The sequence below is a fragment of the Euprymna scolopes genome, chromosome 23, assembly GCF_053919585.1.
Source record: "Euprymna scolopes isolate OS-2025 chromosome 23, ASM5391958v1, whole genome shotgun sequence".
NCBI lineage: Eukaryota > Metazoa > Mollusca > Cephalopoda > Sepiida > Sepiolidae > Euprymna > Euprymna scolopes.
Window position 1 is genome coordinate 58,066,347 of NC_136504.1, and position 24,778 is coordinate 58,091,124.

At 29.6% G+C, this 24,778-nt stretch overlaps 1 long non-coding RNA gene across 1 annotated transcript in view; it reads left to right on the top strand.

Annotated features, from left to right (window-relative positions):
• Nucleotides 1-9,830: 9,830 nt before the first annotated feature.
• LOC145245924 (uncharacterized) overlaps nucleotides 9,831-24,778 on the top strand; it is a 46,876-nt gene continuing 31,928 nt past the window's right edge. Inside the window, exon 1 of the long non-coding RNA XR_013863048.1 lies at nucleotides 9,831-10,052. This is a non-coding gene — a long non-coding RNA (uncharacterized LOC145245924). The remainder of the gene's footprint in view (nucleotides 10,053-24,778) is intronic.

A 24,778-nucleotide genomic window follows, 5' to 3' on the forward strand; every position in this document is an offset into this window, starting at 1 on the left:
GGGGGAGGTAAGTTATGGACAATCACCAACACATTTTTGTTTTGAGAAATAAAATATCTTTATATATAAAACAAAATTGTCTGTCTATATGCATCTGTGTACATGTGCCACAGCATCACAGTTAAACGGTTGATCTAAGAGCCAAACTTGTTGCAGATTTGGAATTAGAACCTCTGATCCAATGTCTTTATTGATGTCCTTGAACTTTTTTTTTTCAAACTCATCATTCAAAATTAAAAGTATGTAAAAATAACATCAGAAACAAATGTTCTGACATTTTTAGCATTCCTTTTCCAGTTTCATATTTTTATTGCTAACTGACCAAACAACACGCTTAAAAATGAGCATTTCACTACCAGTATGAAAAATAAAAAAAATAAATAGATAAAAATAAGTTAAGATTCTTTTTTAGCCAAATTCTTCTACATATTTGACATTTTCTTATTTCAGGTCGATGTGAAGAGATAAAACTTTTTTTTTTTATTTCGTACCATCCGACAAAATTTAACTGTTTGAGTTGGTTTCATTTGATAAGTAGCTGTATGAAGAAGAAAGCATTCGTTTTCAGTTCCAATATTTATGCCATTTTTCGGAGTTTGAAAGCAATTGTTTTAGTTTGTTCGACTGATATCCTTATCCAAGTCAAAAGTTCTTGAACCTCTTTTTTAAAACTCATTAAGCAAAATCCTATCCTTCTCTCAAGGGTAAATGGGACTCTCAAGCCATGGTAGGCACCTCGTCTAGTGATGGCGTCACAATAAAAAATACCCCTGATAGACCTGGCGAAGCATCAAGTATTCAGCTACTGACAAGATTTGAATTTTTTTTTTTTTTTTTTTTACATGGAGTTCACCACTTATCAAGGCCCAATGGCCACTCAGGGATAAGGGTTATTGTGTGTACAGTAATCAAAGGGATAGTGTAGCAATAGTATTGGAGAATTGGTAAGGTGTCATTACTTAGGGGGGGGCGGTTCATCAGGAATTTGTTTGTGTTGGACTTGAAGACATCCAGGTTGAAGTCGGGAGGGAAACAGGCAAGCGGAACAGAGTTCCACAGGCGTGCAGTTCTAAGAAAGAAGCTTTGTTCATGGTATCTACGTTTTTATTTAGGCACAGATAGGGAGTGGGGAAAATTATTGACAGTGGTTTCAGCTTGTCAGGTGTTTTTTGAGAAAGATTGGCAAGGGGGGACCAGAGAATGGAGCTCAGACGAGCACTTGCCATGGAAATAACGATAGAACAATGACAGGCTCACTATGTCTCTTCTGTGAGAAAGAGGTTGCAGGGTAGAGAAAAGGGCATCCTCCACCAAGCCACGGAGTCTATTTTGTACTCCGTCAAGGCAGGATAGGCTGTTTTTTGCAGCCCCCGCCCAGATGTGGCAGCAGTACTCCATCTTTGGACGTACTTGGCTTTTATATAGATAGAGAATTGCATAATTAGTGAGATATCTTCTGGAGCGGTAGAAGGATTCCACCATTTTCCCAGCGACCTTGGCCACAGACTTGATGTATGTGTTCCATTTAAGATCAGGTGTAAAGGTCAAACCCATGAGCTTATCAAATCCTGGGGCCTCCCTTAGACGAGAGCCATCCATTTCAATTGATGCCAGATGGGGATCAGAGCGTTTATGATGTAGAGATAGGAGCTTGGTCTTAGCTGCATTAAAGGTAACCAGCCACCTCTTTCCCCACTGTACCATGCGCTCAAGATCAGAGGAGAGAGAATCAGAGAGAACATCATCATCATTTACGGCCTTAGATGTGTTGCCATAGATGGTCGTGTCATCAGCATAGATGTCAACGAAAGATTTTAGTATGTGTTTTGGGAGATCATTGATGTAAATCAGGAAGAGAGTTGGGCCCAGTATGGACCCCTGAGGGACTCCAGTATTAATACTGTGAGCCTCTGATTTCTGCCAATCAACCACTACTCTTACTACAAACTCGTGTAGTGAGTTCAATCTCGGCTACGGCCACACTGGATGGATGGATGCAAAATTAAAAGTATGTAAAAATAACATTAGAAACAAATGTTCTGCCTTTTTTAGTATCCTCTTTCCAGTTTAATATTTTCTATTATTAGCTGACCAAACAACATACTTATAATAATCTATATGCATATAAAAGTGACCTTGTCTGTGCATGTGTGTGTGTGTGTGTGTGTGTGTGTGTGTGTGTGTGTGTGTGTGTGTGTGTGTGTGTGTGTGTGTGTGTGTGTGGAACGGTCTCTACCAAACTAGTCTGTCAACGGAATGCAATGAACGTTTATTGAATTTAAAATACTCAATCAAACTTTTGTAGTGGAGCATATCACGATAATGCTGTAACATAACAAAAGCAATGGTCAGGCAGAACAGTTTCTGGATACGTTAAAAAAAAAAAGCGCTTAAAAAAGTGAGGAGTACTTAATGAAAAGGCCAGTCAAGAATTTTGCAGGCATATAGGATGACCCCCAATAATAATGTCCCATCGTCCATCACACCAACAGAAGCAATGTTAGTAAGTAAGATAAAAATGGTGTTTAATAGACTATTATCAACCCATACGAAACCAAGCGAGGATAAAATGTCATAAAGGGATGCTTAAAAGTTGGAGAAAAAGTTTATTTCGAATGTTAAAAAACATTAAATCCCACTGGGAAACAGGAATAGTTGTTAAATAGTTGTTACAAACATACTTTACATGATAAAAGGATGGAAATTAACCTACAATTATTTTATGTACTAGCCTGGATGCCCGACGTTGCCCGGGTGTTTGGGGTGTGTGTTGAGCAAAAAAATGTGGTAGTAGGCAGGTAGGATTGAACACGTATCGAAGGACGAAAAGAACATTAAAAAAAAAATGTGACGCCTTTGCCGTTGCGTCCATCATCAAACCGAAAGTGACAAAGGTTTAAATTAAGGTTAAACAAAGAGGAAATGACTTTCGAAAATATTGATTAAAAAAGCGACCCCTCCTTGTAGAAAAGTGCCCAGTTGAGGGTGAAGGAATTAATGTTTTGGGCCAATTTGTCGTCTGAAGGGTCGAGCTTCAAAACATAACCCCTGTCAAAAGTTTTAGGCAGGCATACATACATATATACATACATAGATGATGATCGCAAGGTCTTGTCAGACGAGAGCCACTCCCTCAGTTACTAAAAGTCCATGTGCCCGAATATGACTTTTTAGCCCTGCCAGCGACTTGCACACCCTCAAGCAGACATGACACTGAAAACGTTTACTGATTTGTATGAGACTAACAGCAGCGGAACCTGTATTATCGTGGGCTTTCATGTGATTAACAAAACCTGCCTTAGACAACAAAGCCCGATCACACACCTTACAGATCCAGAGATCTCCATGGTTGGGCGGCAAAATTTGGCATTTCCTACATGCTCTCTTAAGCTTCGCTCGGTCTATTTTGCCTGTTTCAAAGTGTTCTGCACCCCTGTATATCAGTGTCCTCCACTGCTTGCGATCATACGCTAGCGACTCCCAACTGTCAACAGGAATATGAAAGCTCACCAGGCTCTCCTTGATGCTATCACGAAAACGAAAATACATACATACATACATACATACATACATACATACATACATACAGACAGGTGAGATTTATTTAATAGATGAATATTTTAGTAATATATCTAGGCAAATAGTGAATGCAGACATTAGCAAAGGACAATTATATATATCTATAATATAAAGCTGAATGTGTGTGTGTGTGTGTGTGTGTGTGTGTGTGTGTGTGTGTGTGTGTGTGTGTGTGTGTGTGGTCACGAATAGGCTCCTATATGGTTGACTATTTTAAAAAACTGATTACATATAATGATAGAAGATGTATCGAGACACAGAAATGGGTATGTTTGATCTGGCAGAACAGTGGTTCATTAAAATTGTGGGGTCTGCGTTCGCACCTGGTCCACAAAGTATGGAAATAAAAAATTAAAAAATTAAAAAAAAACGTTTACAAATGTTTTTGATATAGATGTACATAAGAATACTTTGATAAGTATCTTTTAACTTAAGTAGGGATGGTATAATAAAATTGTGGGATCTGCGTTCGCGCATGGCCTCCATAGAATGGAAATAGGCACAAACTTTAAAGACTTTTCATATCTATATGCGGAAGTATACTTTGATAATTATGTTTCAGTTTGAAGAAATATGGTATAATAAAATTATGTGGTGTTCGTTCGCTCCTGACCTCCATAGAATGGAAATATGTCACAAAGTTTAACAAAGTTTTTTAATATAGATCCACAGAATATTGTGATGTGTTTCAGTGTGAACAGGTATAGTATAATAAATTATGGGGTTTATCTAATATATTTTTACTTTCATCATATTTTGCTTTGGTTTTGATACCTCCAAATTCGAAGCTATCTCTTTACAGCCCTTCTTTTCATAACCTATCATACTTTCATAAATCAGAGTCCATTTTCTGTAGGCTGTTTTTGAACCCAGTCAACGACGGGTACTTTTTTACTTTTTATCCATATCAATTCTTTTTAAATCAGAAGCTTTATGTTACAGGGAAAGGCTGTCCCCTTTCCATGTAAATAAGAAGAGTATTAGATAGGTGAAAATCAGATTAAGATAAGCCGACTCGAACCTTGTTAGCAAAAGTCAAATCATTGAACTTTGACCCCTTAACAGCAAAATTTCTGGCCGAAACCAGATCACAAAGATTTTCCCAAATCTTAGTACCCTGTATATCAAATTTCGAGTCTGTAGACTGAAAATTGACAAAGTTATTGCATAGGGAAATGTACACACACATACAAACAGACACACAGATACACAGACACGTTCACTTTTACATATATACTAGCATCTAAGCCCAGCGTTGTCCGGGTATTTGGAGGTGTATGTTGAGCAAAAAAAAAAAAAAAATAGCAGTCAATTTTTTTTAATTTTGACCCCTATTATGCCCCCCCTTAACATTTATTGTTTTCAGCTCAAATCAAGTTATTAAGTTAGATCCATGTCCAAGGAACCTATATCGGAAATTTCAAGTGTGTAGACCGAAAATTGTCGGAGAAGTTTGGTAGAGTTCTCAAAGGTGAAATCGTTGAACTTTGACCCCTTAATCACCAAATTTCTGGCCGAAAATCGATCACATCTATTTTCCCAAATCTCAGTACCCTGTATATCAAATTTTGAGTCTGTATTTTGAGTTATTGCGTAGGGAATGTACACACACACACACACACTTTTATACATATATAGACTAGCATGGTTGCCCGGCGTTGCCCGGGTATTTGGAGGTGTATGTTGAGCAAAAAGAAAAAAGCGGTTAATTTTATTAACTTTGATCCCTATTATGACCCCTTAAAATTTATTTTTTTGGGCTCAAATCAAGTTATTAAGTTAGATCCATGTCCAAAGAACCTATATCGAAAATTTCAAGTGTTCAGACCGAAAATTGCCGGAGGAGTTTGGTAGAGTTCTCAAAGGTCAAATCGTTGAACTTTGACCCCTTAATCACCAAATTTCTGGTGGAAAACCGATCGCATCGATTTTCTCAAATCTCAGTACCCTGTATATCAAATTTCGTGTCGGTAGACTAAAGATTGACAGAGTTATTGCGTAGGGAAATGTACACACACATACACACATACACAAACAGACAGATACACAGACAGACAGGTACACAGACACGTTTACTTTTATAGATATATAAATAGATAAAAATATATACGTATACATAAATATATATGGAAACAATTTTGTGCTTACTGTAAACTTTTTACACAAATATTATGCAAGTATAAATTATGTAGAACATCTGCATGCATATAATTACACGTAATAGTTAACTAAAGATGATCATCCCATAAGAAAACCGAAAAAATTAATAGGCAATTAATTAAAATGAATGTTTAAAAGAATATGCAAATTAGCTAGATCTTTTGCTAGTGAATGCAATTCCACAACTCATATATAAGAAAATTGTATTTTCTTTTTAAATGAATAGAAAAGAGGGGTTTTATTTTAATATGAATATCAATACACACAAAAGAAAAACGAATTTATAGGAGTATAGATAGATATAAAAGTGAACGTGTCTGTCTGTCAGTTTGGAAAAAATAAAAATCTTTTGACTCCGACTTTGCAAAGAATTGCCGATTTCCAACTCTGATTCACTATCTCAAATGCGACCCTGGAGTCAGTTTTGAAAAATTGATGACTCCTGATCATCACTTTTAACTTTAACTCTTACTTCTAACTCTGACTCCAAATTCTCAACTCTGACTCCTGATTTCCACTTCTGACTCTAACTCCTGATTTCTAACTCTGATTCTGACTTGTTCGGTACCCCTGGCTTCGACTTTTGATTCCCACCTCTGGCTCTAACTTCTGTTTCCCATTCCTTACCCTGACTTTTGATTCCCAACTTTGATTCTGACCCTCAAATCTAAACTCTTACTCTTACTCCCAATATTCTCCTCCGACTCCATCCCTCCCGCCCCATCCCTAGTACGTGTTATCAAAAGATAAGCATATTTTAAAGAGAAATACGCCATTTTAGTAGTTGTAATTAAGTAATCATACACGCAAGAACATTTATCGATCCAATTGTTTTTCAGACTTTTGGAAAGAAGCCCAGAGATCAGACAAGACCTGAAGACTTTGGCAAACATCCACGCTTATATCAGTGAACTGAAGCACTCCATATTTGTCCTGATCTCTGTTTTGACAAGAACGGAGGCCAGCATTTCGGTCTCAGCTATTTCTGTTCCAGACTTTCATTATTGTCTCTTGAAGAACTCACAGCATTTATTAGTAATAGATGGAATCTTTTGATTAGAAACGTTGGACCAAAAGACCAAATCAATGTTCAGTGAAAATAATGTCAGTAAAACAAACTCATGTGAACAGTGACAGACTGATCAGTGTGTCAACTCATCTGATGACAAGTAAGCTGTTGTTAAAGTGGGGCCTCACCGCTTGTCCATTATAGTTGCACATCAAAAAAATGTATTAAAAAAATTACAAAATATTTTTAAGTAGAAAAATAATTACAAGAAAAAATGAAATTTTATCAAAAAATGCAGTTTTATCGTTTTTTTTTTTGTTGCTTTTTTTTTTGTTTTTTTTTTCTATTGCGGCCAATTCCATACAAACAACTGACTTATCTTCCTTGTTGTCGGTTAATTTTCGCTGTTTCAAATCAGAAAATCACGGATCGAGAATTTACGATCGTAATTCTAATAAATCCTTTACTCAATTGTTCTTTGTAAGTTTTTAGAATTTTCACTAATTTCGACATGATACAGCAGTATAGTATAGAACGATAAAAGTTGCCCTAAAGAAAACAACTCTACAGATTTATTTTAAAACTTTTATTGAAAAAAATCAATTCAGGTAACTTGATTATGTAGTAGAGCTGACATCTATTCAATGTAGCCGCCTTTAGCCTCAATCACCACCTAGATACGGGTTCGGTGACAGCTCGGCAAATACTCAGCGGATGACAACAATCAGGCTGGCTTTGGTGTTGTGGGAGGTTATGTTGGTGATGTTCTCGACGTATGACCAAACGAAGTTGTCCAGTGGGTCGAGGGAAGAGGTGGGCAATGAAGGAAGGGTACAAAGTCGTAGCACTCCTTCTAAAGCCAAGCCTGGGTTTCTTTGGACTTGTGGATCAGCATCGAGTCCTGCTGCCACACCCAGGATCTGCCAGCGGCCACCTGATTGCACCAGGGGATCACCACATTCTTCAGCACATTCAGGTAGACTTTGGTGTTGACTTTTAAGCCGACTTTGATGATGTGAGGTGGTATGATGTGGCAGTCACTTGAAACCACACCAAAGACCCTAACCCTGGCCGGAAATTTTGTTTTCATTACCCTGGGTACATCCCTGTTATTCATAGCAATCCAGCGATACATTTTGAGGGTGCCGGCAATGGTCCTGTTGTCATAACTTGAATCAGTAGAGACCATGAGTTGTACAGTGGCACATCTCCGATCTCACTTGTTGAACATTGTGTCACTTTCAGACATGACAGAAGGCTCCTAGCATTCTTGGAATGTGTACACAGCTGATCAACTAGTAGATGGTCTGCAACAACAACAACAAAAAAAAAAGAAATGGAAATTGAATCATGGCGTCTTTTCTAAAGTGACAATTCTATTGTTCTACCCTGTATGTAATAGTATTTTTACTCAAAATGCATTCTTTTTGATATCCAATTATTATGAGTTTCTGAATTTTTTTAGATGAGGATTGGTTGTTTGTATTTTGATTCTTTGGACTACAGTTCTCATCTTGAGTGTCATTTTCATAATGTTTCGATCAATGTAACCTACGTCCTTCTTTAGGTGTATCTTGTTGAACTCAAAAATCTTTTTGACAAACTCAGGAATTTTTCTTTTTAGATACACATCTAGAAACAGAATAGGTTCAAACCTGCTAAAACTCATACTAGAATTGTCCACAAGGACCCGTGGCATAGTGAATAAAGTAGTTGGTAAAATTCAGTTGTAAAGCTAAACTCTTCTGGCGTCACTTAGAATACATTTGTGAATTACTTTAGATTAGCTGACGGAACAAGGACATGCCACTGCTCCTGTGGATTAAATAAAAGATTCCATTTGAAATTCTATGCAGATTCCTGGGTTCCACAGAAAGATTTCCGAGTTCGACAAGATACACCTGAAGAAGGTTGGAAGTTACATCGACTGAAACGTTGTGAAAATAACACTTAAGAAAACAGTATATATTCTTTAATTGGAATTCGTTTTTGAGATGAGCATTATATATATTAATTTATTTATTTATTTATTTAAGTTTTTTATTTCGGACTATTAGTCTCATCTTTATTAGTTGTTGTTTTTCATCTTTTATTGGTTTGTTTATTCACAACGTTTCGGCCAACTATTCCTCTGGCCTTCGTCAGGTGGTAACCGCGACGGATAGGAACTTCGAACCACTTAACTGCATTCTCAGCCATCACTGCCATCCGTAGTTGTTGTCGTCTCACCACATTTTAGCCAAGTAAACCTCTGGCACGCTTTGGGTGGGATTGAAACCGCTATCTTCAGACAATGAAAACTACGGATGGCAGTGATGGCTGAGAATGCAGTTAGGAGATTCGAAGTTCCTATCCGTCGCGGTTACCACCTGACAAAGGCCAGAGGAATAGTTGGCCGAAACGTTGTGAATAAACAAACCAATAAAAGATGAAAAACAACAACTAATAAAGATGAGACTAATAGTCCGAAAAAATAAATAAATAAATAAATAAAAAATAAATAAATTAATAAGAAAACAGTAGTCTGAAGAAGCCAAATATCACTAACTATGAATCACAAGCACTGAGGTTCTTATATCAAATAAAAATGCAACAAGGAAACACACGCTGACAACTATTTTAGTAAAAATGAAAGGAAGCAAAAAGAAAATAAGGCACAAATTAGCAGTACATGAAATGGAAAGAGACAAGCAAGAGATAAAAAGGAAATGATAATTTAGTTCTGAATAAGTTTTCCTATTTTTTTTTTTTTACTGACAATCAATATTTTAAAAAAGACAATGTGTTATATAGAGCACTGCCGGGGCAATGCCAAGTAACCGAAACGATTATTATTGTTATCGTTGTTGATACTTGGAAAATAGAATATTAAAAAATATATATTGAGACGAATTAGATATTTAACAGATAAAAATATTTATGGTAGAAATGTTAACGTGGGAAGGTTACAACAAACAGGAATGTTAGTTAAATAAACAAAATATGTGACAATGATGGATCATCTTTGGTTACGTGAGTTGATGATGTCATGGGATAGTTTAGAAATGCACATAAGTTTTGAAGTGAGTTAGTCAGAGGGGAGAGTTGGATAAGTTAGTACAGAAGATATCGTCTCCATGTCTGGAACCTGGGAGAAATGCGACCTTAGCATAATGTAGAACTTACAGCTCTGATGGCAAGTCAAGAATAAAGTTTATATAAAATGAATTTCGGATTTGGCGTTCCTTCAAAGCCAGACATTTGTTTCAGGACTGCAAGAAACAGATCAGAAGAGTGAAGAAACCTATTCGTCCCTATGAAAAAGGTATGTTTTTCTTTTGTCTAGACCAAGTAGACAAATATGTTTATTCGTTGTTGTAAAAGACTTGTTATGTGTGAAACATCCACACATACATACAACTAGAGGAACATTTTAAACACTAGACATTCATACAGTCTGTATATATAACACGTTAACCCAGCCCAGCTATATAAACAAACGGAACAGTTATATTATGCTGAAGATCAAATGTATATAAATGACTATTAACTTGAAAGCTATGGACAGATGCATATAGATTCAACTTTATAATTAACTAGCGAGGGGTACCCGGCGTTGCCCGGGTGTTTGTAGGTGTGTGTGGAAACTTCGGGGTGGGGGTGGGGGGGTTAAAAAAAAAGTAAGCATGAGGATCGAACCCGAACCGTTGAGGCAATGTTGTAAATTAAAGTGTGAAAAAAAAAAACAAAAAAAAAAAAAACGTGCAACGTTAACAATTGCCCCACCGCGAGATGCTAACGGAAACACATTTGAATTTATTTAATTACTTGGATTTGGCAGGTGCCCGTTTTAATGAGTTAATGAGGTCAAGTTTGACTGCGGGGCGGGAACGCTTCTCAAGATGTTATAGGAAAAAGACTAACCCACATGCGGCGAGCGACAAATGTTGAATATTTATCTTCCCAAAAGCGAGTAAATTAAATAGACAGGCGAGCTTCGTTGTTAACTCTGAGATATACGATTTATATGTTATATAAAAAGTTTTAAAAAGTTGTGAAGCGACCGACCGCTTCTCTGAAAAAGCCTTTTGTAGACATACAGAAAAAGCCAACACACATACATACATACATACATACATTCATACATACATACATACATACATACATACATACATACATTTTCGCTTTTATATTTATAGAAGATTGTGGAAAATAGGTTCAATTTTGAACCTGAGCATGCTAATTAAAATCAACTTTACGAGTAAATGTAAAAAATAGGTTCAACTTTTAAACTGAATATGAAGAACAGATTCATCTTTGTAACTACGAGAAATAGATTTTATTTTACAAATGAATGTGAAGGATTACTTTGTAACTGAAGTGAAAATTATGTTCAACTTTTCATTTGATCATAAAAAATCGGTACAACTCTGCGATAGAATGAGAGAAATGAGTTTCACTTTTTAATTAACTAAAAAAATAATTGCAACTGCAACTACGTGAAAAAAGAGGAATCTTTGCACCTGAAAAATGGGTTCAAATTTGTAAATCAATGAAATAGATTCAATTTTAGAACTTAATTTGAAGGCTCAATTTTGCAAGTGAATGTGATTAATTTGTTCAACTTTTAAAACTGTATGTAAAAAGTTGGTTTAATTTTACAAATTAATGTAATAAAAAAAAAGAAATAATTTCACTGGTCAACTTGAATGTGGAAATTAGTTTAAAATTTATAACTGAACTTGAAAAAATAAGTTGAACTTTACAATTGAATGTGAAAAATATGTTTAACATTTCAAATGAACGTAAGAATAAGGTTCAACTTTGCATCAAGATAATTTTAAGGGTGTCATGCATGCGGTCTGTGGAATGCACAAATCATATTTTACAGCATATTGGAAAATATTTTTGTAATCGATATTTTCCTCGAAATTTAATAAGCTTAATTTTATGTTAGCAATAGTGACCATGACCCAACTATTAGGTGCAAAAAGATAATCCACCGCTTTTATCAGTAGGGTTTATTCTTGTTTCACTTCAGGAAACAGAGGAAAACTCTACCTCCCAACCAACACATAGAAGAATGTATCCCCCATTTTTTTACCAGGAGAGAGGGGAGTCACCATTTATTAAGGTCCAAAGGCCACTCAAGGTTAAAGGTTAATGAGTAAGGCAACACTGTGATGATCGGTAATGGTGAAACTTGAGAAGGGTTTAATTATTTAAGAACAAGAACTTATTTACATTAAACTTGAAAACGACCATGTTATAGTCAGTTGGGAAGCAGCCTCACGATATTATGTTCAACAAACGGACAGTTCTAGAAAAGAAATAGAATTATGGAATTTTCATTTAGTTTTAGACATAGACGGAAAGTAAGGGAAATTGTTGACATTTTTTGTAGCTAGATGGGTATTTGTTGCAAATGTTTTGCATGGGGGAGGGCATAGATTGAAGCTCAGTGAAGCACCTGCCGTGAAAATAACATTAGAAGATAGGTAGACTCGTAGCATCTCTTCTATGAAAAAGAGGAAGTAGGGACACTAAAAGGCGTTCGCTCACTAGATTTCAAAGATGGTTTTGTACCCTGTCAAAGTAGGAAAGGCTACCCCAGATGTGGCAACAGCACACCATCTTAGGATGTATTTGGCTTCTGTCCAGGTAGAGGATTGCGTCAGGAGTGAGATACTTTCTGGAGCAGTAGAATGATCCAACCATCTTTCCAGTGTCTTTGGCAATGGATCTTATCTTGTTGCGATGTCTACATTCTCTGTTTTTGTTTTTGTATAAGAAATATATTTTGCAGTTCATATTAGTATTAAATATCCAATATTTGTATGCATTAAAAAATAATAATGTCTTACTAAAGATATTTATGAGACATGGTATGACTATTGGTTTTTTTATTGAAGCGGGGGGGGGGGGCATATTGAAAGCAGGGATTTTTTTTTACCTTTATTCACTCCAAGCAAAGAATATTGCAAGTTGGACGTAAAGAGGCACTATTTGGGGCCATATTTATAGGAGAACTTAGTAGGGAGTTGAGAAGCAAGATGTTTGCATTTCATTATAACTTCGGCATCTTAGTAGAGTTAGGGAAGATGGAAAGAAGAAGAGAATTCCAGAGCTCAGCAGTTCAAGAGAAGAAACAATTAGAGTAGAAAGCTTTCTGGCATTTTGAAATCTTTACAATAAAGGGGTGGAATTTTGCCACTTGTCAGGTTAATCGAGGGTATACACGTTGAGGGCTATGAATTGTCGACTTGATACAACTAACTGTACGAAAGAAGATGGAAAGATTTTGATTTAATAAAATAAGAAGGGATGCAAAGCATCCATTCGATTTCATGTGCATGTGCGTGTGTGGGGGGTGTAGTGCAGATGATGCACTTAAACTTTCATCTGTAAGAAAATGTTGGTGTACATGCTGGCCTGATCTGAACTTAATCTTGCCTATCCTCACGCGAGCTGATGCAAACTCTACTGGTTATCGGTTATTTGGTTGTGCCCTGAAGCATCTACTCTCATCAAGTACTAACCCTAACCCTAACTCTCATCGAGTACTCTCATCGAGTACTCTCATCGAGTACTCTCATCGAGTACTCTCATCGCTGCTTCAATAAGTTGTAGAACTCCACTGCTGCATATGATGTGAAAAATTGATCTCTTTTCGATAATTATAAATTTGATCTTCTTATGCAAAATTATAAATTAAGACTTTTGTCTCAACTAGTAACTAACCAGACATCCACTGGAAGAGTATGGAGAATACTGGAACTTTTGGAAGGCTTCTTGTGATCCAAATCCCAGAAGAAACCAATGATCTATGCCAGTGAGAAATGTATGGTATACGAATGCTGCGATAATCCAAAATAATTTGATATCATTATCAGAACAATACTGGTTATTGTCAGTGAGCAATCATTGATGATTGCCTGTGTGAGAACTCCTGGTGAGCAGCAGTAGTAGTAACAGTAGTAGTAACAGTAGAAGTAACAGTAGTAGTAACAGTAGTAGTAGTAGTAGTAGTAGTAGTAGTAGTAGTAGTAGTAGTAATCCAAATTTGATCTATTTATGGTAATTATAAATTTGATTTATTTATGGTAATTATAAATTTGATTTATTTATGGTAATTATAAATTTGATCTATTTATGGTAATTATAAATTTGATCTATTTATGGTAATTATAAATTTGATTTATTTATGGTAATTATAAATTTGATCTATTTATGGTAATTATAAATTTGATTTATTTATAGTAATTATAAATTTGATCTATTTATGGTAATTATAAACTTAATCTATTTATGGTAATTATAACTTTGATTTATTTATGGTAATTATAAATTTGATATGGTAATTATACATCTGATTTATACATGATAATTATAAACTTGATCTATTTATGGTAATTATAAATTTAATCTATTTATGGTAATTATAAACTTGATCTATTCATGGTAATTATAAATTTGATTTATTCATGGTAATTATAAATTTGATCTATTCATGGTAATTATAAACTTGATCTATTCATGATAATTATAAATTGATCTATTTATGGTAATTATAACTTTAATCTATTTATGGTAATTATAACTTTGATCTATTTATGGTAATTATAAATTTGATCTATTCATGATAATTATAACTTTGATCTATTCATGGTAATTATAAATTGGATCGATTCATAGTAATTATAAATTGGATCGATTCATGGTAATTATAAATTGGATCTATTCATGGTAAATATAAGTTTGATTTATTTATGGTAATTATAAGTTTGATATGGTAATTATAAATTTGATCTATTCATGGTAATTATAACATTGATCTATTCATGGTAATTATAAATTTGATCTATTTATGGTAATTATAAATTTGATCTATTCATGGTACTTATAACTTTGATCTATTTATGGTAATTATAACTTTGATCTATTTATGGTCATTATAAATTTGATCTATTTATGGTAATTATAAATTTGATCTATTCATGATAATTATAACTTTGATCTATTTATGATAATTATAACTTTAATCTATTCATGGTAATTATAAATTTGATCTATTTATGGTAATTATAAATTTGATCTATTCATGGTAATTATAAATTTGATCTATTCATGGTAATTATAAGTTTAATTTATTCATGGTAATTATAAGTTTGATATGGTAATTATAAATTTGATCTATTTATGGTAATTATAAATTTGATCTATTTATGGTAATTATAACTTTGATCTATTCATGGTACTTATAAATTTGATCTATTCATGATAATTATAACTTTGATCTATTGATGGTAATTATAAATTGGATCGATTCATGGTAATTATAAATTTGATCTATTCATGGTAATTATAAACTTGATCTATTCATGATAATTATAAATTGATCTATTTATGGTAATTATAACTTTAATCTATTTATGGTAATTATAACTTTGATCTATTTATGGTAATTATAAATTTGATCTATTCATGATAATTATAACTTTGATCTATTCATGGTAATTATAAATTGGATCGATTCATGGTAATTATAAATTGGATCGATTCATGGTAATTATAAATTGGATCTATTCATGGTAAATATAAGTTTGATTTATTTATGGTAATTATAAGTTTGATATGGTAATTATAAATTTGATCTATTCATGGTAATTATAACATTGATCTATTCATGGTAATTATAAATTTGATCTATTTATGGTAATTATAAATTTGATCTATTCATGGTACTTATAACTTTGATCTATTTATGGTAATTATAACTTTGATCTATTTATGGTCATTATAAATTTGATCTATTTATGGTAATTATAAATTTGATCTATTCATGATAATTATAACTTTGATCTATTTATGATAATTATAACTTTAATCTATTCATGGTAATTATAAATTTGATCTATTTATGGTAATTATAAATTTGATCTATTCATGGTAATTATAAATTTGATCTATTCATGGTAATTATAAGTTTAATTTATTCATGGTAATTATAGGTTTGATATGGTAATTATAAATTTGATTTATTCATGGTAATTATAAATTTGATCTATTTATGGTAATTATAACTTTGATCTATTCATGGTACTTATAACTTTGATCTATTTATGGTCATTATAAATTTGATCTATTTATGGTAATTATAACTTTGATCTATTTATGGTAATTATAAATTTGATCTATTCATGGTAATTATAAATTTGATCTATTTATGGTTATTATAAATTTGATCTATTTATGGTAATTATAACTTTGATCTATTCATGGTAATTATAAATTTGATCTATGTATGGTAATTATAACTTTGATCTATTTATGATAATTATAACTTTGATTTAATTATGATAATTATAACTTTGAGCTATTTATGGTGATTATAAATTTGATCTATTTATGGTAATTATAACTTTGATCTATTTATGGTAATTATAAACTTGATCTATTCATGGTAATTGTGAATTTGATCTATTCATGGTAATTATAAATTTGATCTATTCATGGTAATGTAACTTTGATCTATACATGGTAATTATAATTTTGATATGGTAATTAGAAATTTGATTTATTTATGGTAATTATAAATTTGATCTATTCATAGTAATTATAAACTTGATCTATTCATAGTAATTATAAACTTGATCTATTCATGGTAATTATAAATTTGATTTATTTATGGTAATTATAAATTTGATCTATTCATGATAATTATAAACTTGATCTATTCATGATAATTATAAACTTGATCTATTCATAGTAATTATAAACTTGATCTATTCATGGTAATTATGACTTGGATCTATTTATGGTCATAATAAATTTGATCTATTTATGGTAATTATAAATTTGATCTATTCATGGTACTTACAAATTTGATCAATTCATAGTAATTATAAATTTGATCTATGCATGGTAATTATAAATTTGATCTATTTATGGTAATTATTAATTTGATCTAGTCATGGTAATTATAAATTTGATCTATTCATGGTAATTATAAATTTGATCTATTCATGGTAATTATAAATTTGATCTATTCATTGTAATTATAAATTTTATCTATTCATGGTAATTATAAATTTGATCTATTCGTTGTAATTATAAATTTGATCTATTCATGGTTATTATAAAAATAAAATATTTATGGTAATTATAAATTTGATCTATTCATGGTAATTATAAAGCTGATCTATTTATGGTAATTATAAATTTGATCTATTCATGGTAATTATAAATTTGATCTATTCATGGTAATTAGAAATTAGATCTATTCATGGTAATTATAAATTTGATCTATTCATGATAATTATAAATTTGATCTATTTATGGTAATTATAAATTTGATCTATTCATGGTAATTATAAATTTGATCTATTCACGGTAATTATAAATTTGATCTATTTATGATAATTATAAATTTGATCTATTCATGGTAATTATAACTTTGATCTATTCATGGTAATTATAAATTTGATCTATTTATGGTAATTATAAATTTTATCTATTCACGGTAATTATAAATTTGATCTATTCATGGTAATTATAAATTTGATCTATTTATGGTAATTATAAATTTGATCTATTTATGGTAATTATAAATTTGATCTATTCATGGTAATTGTGAATTTGATCTATTCATGGTAATTATAAATTTGATCTATTTATGGTAATTATAAATTTGATCTATTCATGGTAATTATAAATTTGATCTATTTATGGTAATTATAAATTGGATCTATTCATGGTAATTATAAATTTGATCTATTTATGTTAATTATAAATTTGATCTATTCATGGTAATTATAAATTTGATCTATTCATGGTAATTATTAATTTGATTTATTTATGGTCATTATAAATTTGATCTATTCACGGTAATTATAAATTTGATCTATTCATGGTAATTATAAATTTGATCTATTTATAGTAATTATAAATTTGATTTATTTATGGTAATTATAAATTTGATCTATTCATGGTAATTGTGAATTTGATCTATTCATGGTAATTATAAATTTGATCTATTCATGGTAATTAGAAATTAGATCTATTCATGGTAATTATAAATTTGATCTATTCATGATAATTATAAATTTGATCTATTTATGGTAATTATAAATTTGATCTATTCATGGTAATTATAAATTTGATCTATTCACGGTAATTATAAATTTGATCTATTTATGATAATTATAAATTTGATCTATTCATGGTTATTATAACTTTGATCTATTCATGGTAATTATAAATTTGATCTATTTATGGTAATTATAAATTTTATCTATTCACGGTAATTATAAATTTGATCTATTCATGGTAATTATAAATTTGATCTATTTATGGTAATTATAAATTTGATCTATTTATGGTAATTATAAATTTGATCTATTCATGGTAATTGTGAATTTGATCTATTCATGGTAATTATAAATTTGATCTATTTATGGTAATTATAAATTTGATCTATTCATGGTAATTATAAATTTGATCTATTTATGGTAATTATAAATTTGATCTATTCATAGTAATTATAAACTTGATCTATTCATAGTAATTATAAACTTGATCTATTCATGGTAATTATAAATTTGATTTATTTATGGTAATTATAAATTTGATCTATTCATGATAATTATAAACTTGATCTATTTATGATAATTATAAACTTGATCTATTCATAGTAATTATAAACTTGATCTATTCATGGTAATTATGACTTGGATCTATTTATGGTCATAATAAATTTGATCTATTTATGGTAATTATAAATTTGATCTATTCATGGTAATTACAAATTTGATCAATTCATAGTAATTATAAATTTGATCTATGCATGGTAATTATAAATTTGATCTATTTATGGTAATTATAAATTTGATCTAGTCATGGTAATTATAAATTTGATCTATTCATGGTAATTATAAATTTGATCTATTCATGGTAATTATAAATTTGATCTATTCATTGTAATTATAAATTTTATCTATTCATGGTAATTATAAATTTGATCTATTCGTTGTAATTATAAATTTGATCTATTCATGGTTATTATAAAAATAAAATATTTATGGTAATTATAAATTTGATCTATTCATGGTAATTATAAAGCTGATCTATTTATGGTAATTATAAATTTGATCTATTCATGGTAATTATAAATTTGATCTATTCATGGTAATTAGAAATTAGATCTATTCATGGTAATTATAAATTTGATCTATTCATGATAATTATAAATTTGATCTATTTATGGTAATTATAAATTTGATCTATTCATGGTAATTATAAATTTGATCTATTCACGGTAATTATAAATTTGATCTATTTATGATAATTATAAATTTGATCTATTCATGGTAATTATAACTTTGATCTATTCATGGTAATTATAAATTTGATCTATTTATGGTAATTATAAATTTTATCTATTCACGGTAATTATAAATTTGATCTATTCATGGTAATTATAAATTTGATCTATTTATGGTAATTATAAATTTGATCTATTTATGGTAATTATAAATTTGATCTATTCATGGTAATTGTGAATTTGATCTATTCATGGTAATTATAAATTTGATCTATTTATGGTAATTATAAATTTGATTTATTCATGGTAATTATAAATTTGATCTATTTATGGTAATTATAAATTGGATCTATTCATGGTAATTATAAATTTGATCTATTTATGTTAATTATAAATTTGATCTATTCATGGTAATTATAAATTTGATCTATTCATGGTAATTATTAATTTGATTTATTTATGGTCATTATAAATTTGATCTATTCACGGTAATTATAAATTTGATCTATTCATGGTAATTATAAATTTGATCTATTTATAGTAATTATAAATTTGATCTATTTATGGTAATTATAAATTTGATCTATTCATGGTAATTGTGAATTTGATCTATTCATGGTAATTATAAATTTGATCTATTCATTGTAATTAGAAATTAGATCTATTCATGGTAATTATAAATTTGATCTATTCATGATAATTATAAATTTGATCTATTTATGGTAATTATAAATTTGATCTATTCATGGTAATTATAAATTTGATCTATTCACGGTAATTATAAATTTGATCTATTTATGATAATTATAAATTTAATCTATTCATGGTAATTATAACTTTGATCTATTCATGGTAATTATAAATTTGATCTATTTATGTTAATTATAAATTTGATCTATTCATGGTAATTATAAATTTGATCTATTCATGGTAATTATTAATTTGATTTATTTATGGTCATTATAAATTTGATCTATTCACGGTAATTATAAATTTGATCTATTCATGGTAATTATAAATTTGATCTATTTATAGTAATTATAAATTTGATCTATTTATGGTAATTATAAATTTGATCTATTCATGGTAATTGTGAATTTGATCTATTCATGGTAATTATAAATTTGATCTATTCATGGTAATTAGAAATTAGATCTATTCATGGTAATTATAAATTTGATCTATTCATGATAATTATAAATTTGATCTATTTATGGTAATTATAAATTTGATCTATTCATGGTAATTATAAATTTGATCTATTCACGGTAATTATAAATTTGATCTATTTATGATAATTATAAATTTGATCTATTCATGGTAATTATAACTTTGATCTATTCATGGTAATTAGACATTTTGTCTTCTTGTCACAACTAGTATGGCCACATCACCTTCCATCGATCATCTGAAGTGCCCCAAAGTGTGTACCACATGATAACCCAAAGACATAGAGTAAGCCACTTCAGACATGACGGGAAGCAGGTTATGACGACTTGATCCTAGCGGAGAATGTAAACGATTGACCTGATAAGTAGCAAAGTCCCACCCCTACACATTAGAGATTCATAGATGACAGAAAGGCCTTCTACTCTAATAGTTTATTCCCTTTAACTGCTATACTTTGGAATTGCCTTCTGGTTCCTTGTTTCCCTGACTGTACTGACATGCAGAAGCTCAAGTGTAATGTGAACAGATATCTTTCTGTTCAGCTCCCTGCATAATGTTGGTGTCGATTTGATTTCAGATGGTAGCTCCTTACGTCCAAGTGGCATTGTGTCTTGTTTGGGTCGTAAAAGCAATAAAAAAAAAAGTAAATTATGACCGTTAACTAGCTACATGGAAGTTGCAATAAGAATAAAACAAAAACACAAAGAATACCACCACACGAAACCAAGGGAACTTAACCGGCAAAAAAATTTATAAACTGGTCCTTTGCACCCCACCCTCACAAAGTGATCGAATTGACCTCAGCTGGTACCACAGAAAATAGTTGTGATAGTTCAAAGAAGACAAAAATCCACTAGAAGCGTGCAAAAGGATGCAAAGAGTACTGGATTTGGGGGGGGAGACTAAATCTAAGAGAAGACCAGTGGTCTCTGCCAGCCAGAAATTAATGGTATGCGACGATTACAATAATACAAAATCAGTTGCAATGCTTATTGGAAAAGATGAAGAGTACTAGAAATCTAAAAAGATTTGTTGTCATGCATACTCCATGAAACACTATAGTGTAAGCAATCACTAATGATGGCCTCTGTAAGAACTCCTAGTGAGTCAATAATAATAATAATAATAATAATAATAATAATAATAATAATGATAATGTTAATTATAAGTGTGATATTTTCATGACAATTATAAATATTATTAATTAATGTCAATTATAAATTTAATATATTTACGTGAACAATAAATTTGATCTTTCTATCATTTATAAATTTGAAATTTTATGTCAATTATAAATTCGACCTTTTTGTGTCAGTTATGAATTTTATATTTTTATATAAAATATAAATTTTTATCTTTGCATATCGATTATAAATAAAACGTTTAATGTAAATTATAAATTTGATCTTTTTATGTAAATTACGTATTTGATTTTTATATCAATAATGAATTAAACATTTTTATGTCAATTATAAATTTAAAATTTTGATGTCAGTTATAAATTTTACTTTTATATCAATTATAAATTCAAAATTTTTATGCCAATTATAAATGTATTCTTTTTGCATCAATAATAAATTTGATTTTTTCATCAATTGTAAATTTAAATTTTAATGTAAATTATAAATTTGATATTTTTATGTCTATTATAAATTCATATCTTTACATGTAGTTTATAAATTTGATCTTTTTTACATCAGTCGTAAATTTGATTTTATATCTATTATAAATTTAACATATTTATGTTAATTATAATTTTTATATCTGTGTATCAATTATAAATTTGATATTTTAATTTCAATTAAAAATTGGAAATTTTAATGTTAATTATAAATTTGATCTTCCTATGTTAATTATAGATTTATATCGTGACATGTTATTTATAAATTTAATCTTTTTATGTCAATGATTAATTTGATAATATAATGTAAAATTAAAATTTTAAAATGTTTATGTAGCATATAAATAAAAGAATTTATGTTAATTATAAATTTGAAATTTTATGTAATATATAAATGTGAAATTTTTATGTCAATCATAAATTTGAATTTTGTTTATAAATTATGAATTAAAAATTAAAAAATTTATGTCAATTATAAATTTGATATTATTTCCGAATATAAATTAAAAAAAATAATAAATAATAAATTTGATATACTTATGTCAATTATAAATTTTTTCCTTACATGTCATTCATAAATTTGCAAGTTTTATGTCAATCATAGATTTGATATTTTTATGTTAATCATGAATTAATTTTTTTCTTGTTAATTATATATTTGTTCTTTTAATGTCAATTGTAAATTTAATGTTTATATCAATTGTAAATTTGAAAATTTTCTGTTAATTAATAATCTGAAATTTTTATATCAATTATAAATTAATTTTTATGTCAATTATAAATTTGATATTTTATGTCAATTATTTATTTGATTTTATATTAATTAGAAAGTTTTTATATTACTTATAAATTTGAAATTTTTACGTAACTTTGATTTTTATGTCAATTGTAAAATAAAAGTTTTATCTCAATTATAAATTTGATTTCAATGTTAATTATTGTTTTGATATTTTAATGTCAGTTATAAATTAATATGTCAATCACAAATTTTATTTTCATGTCAATTATACATTTGATGTTTATATCAATTATAAATTTAAAAATTTCATTTCGATTATTGTAAAATGTTTTTGACTTGTGATGGGGGGTATATATTTAAATGCTGCCCACATCAGCATTATGTGGCACAAGGCCGGAAAGTGGGGACCCCGCAGGCTCCCCTAAAGAAAGGGCACTCCTGCAATTTTAAAAATTGCCTAAGTAACCCAGTCGGCATTCCCCGGTCGGGGCGCCGCAAGCAGCAAGCAATAAACTTGCCCCACCGGAAAGCCCGGTGGCAATGCCTGGGAGGGTGGACCTCCTAGGTATTACCCAGGCGGCGTACCTCAGTCCAACAGGTGCTGGGCTGGTTCCCGGCCCGCCACCTGTTGGACTGATTGTCAAGTGACGAATCCTTGACGTGTACTACCCTGTCTTGCTGCAGCCGAAGCCGCTAGGAGACACATCCCATCACAATTTACTTGTGATGGGGGGTATGAGACGAATGGATTCGCCAATCATTTTTATAACCAACGGCTGTGCTAAACAACCAATGAAAACGTCGCAAAATTATTATAAAAATTGTTGAATTTTGGATTCAATCAGTTCGCCATTTGCTATGTCACGGACCGCATTTAATTCTTCGCCGCCATCTTGGTTACTGATCTGAACTACACCGCCATCTTTGTTCAACATAATATCTCAGAACTTAAGAGGTTAACTACGCGACGGACCGCATTTGATTCTTGGTCGCCATCTTGGTTACTGATCTGAACTACGCCGCCATCTTTGTTCGACACAATGTCTCAAAACTTAACAATTATAAATTTATATTTTTGTCAATTATAAATTTGAAATTTTATGTCACTTATAAAAGTCACATTTTTCTGACCGTTATAAATTTGAATATTTTTACATCAATTATAAATTTGATATTTTTATGTCGATAATAAATTTAACTTTTATATAAATTAGAAATCTAAAATTTTATGTTAAATTTAAATTTGTTCGTTTTATGTCAATTATAAATTTGATATTTATGTTAATTATAAATTTCAATTTTTATGTTTATTATAAATTTGATCGTTTTTTTTTTTGGTCAATTATATATTATATATTTAATGTCAGTTATAAATTTTAAATTTTTGTGTCAATTATAAACTTAAAATTTTTATGTCAATCATAAATTTGAAATTTTTATGTCAATTATAAATTTGAAATTTTTATGTCAATCATAAATTTGACATTTTTATGTCAATTATAAATTTGAAATTTTTATGTCAATTATAAACTTAAAATTTTTATGTCAATTATAAATTTGAAATTTTTATGTCAATCATAAATTTGAAATTTTTATGTCAATTATAAATTTGAAATTTTTATGTCAATTATAAACTTAAAATTTTTATGTCAATTATAAATTTGAAATTTTTATGTCAAACATAAACTTAAAATTTTTATGTCAATTATAAATTTGAAATTTTTATGTCAATCATAAATTTGAAATTTTTATGTCAATTATAAATTTAAAATTTTTATGTCAATTATAAACTTAAACTTTTTATGTCAATCATAAATTTGAAATTTTTATGTCAATTATAAATTTGAAATTTTTATGTCAATTATAAATTTGAAATTTTTATGTCAATTATAAATTTGAAATTTTTATGTCAATTATAAACTTAAAATTTTTATGTCAATCATAAACTTAAAATTTTTATGTCAGTTATAAATTTGAAATTTTTATGTCAATCATAAATTTAAAATTTTTATGTCAATTATAAATTTGAAATTTTTATGTCAATCATAAATTTGAAATTTTTATGTCAATTATAAATTTGAAATTTTTATGTCAATTATAAACTTAAAATTTTTATGTCAATCATAAACTTAAAATTTTTATGTCAATTATAAATTTGAAATTTTTATGTCAATTATAAACTTAAAATTTTTATGTCAA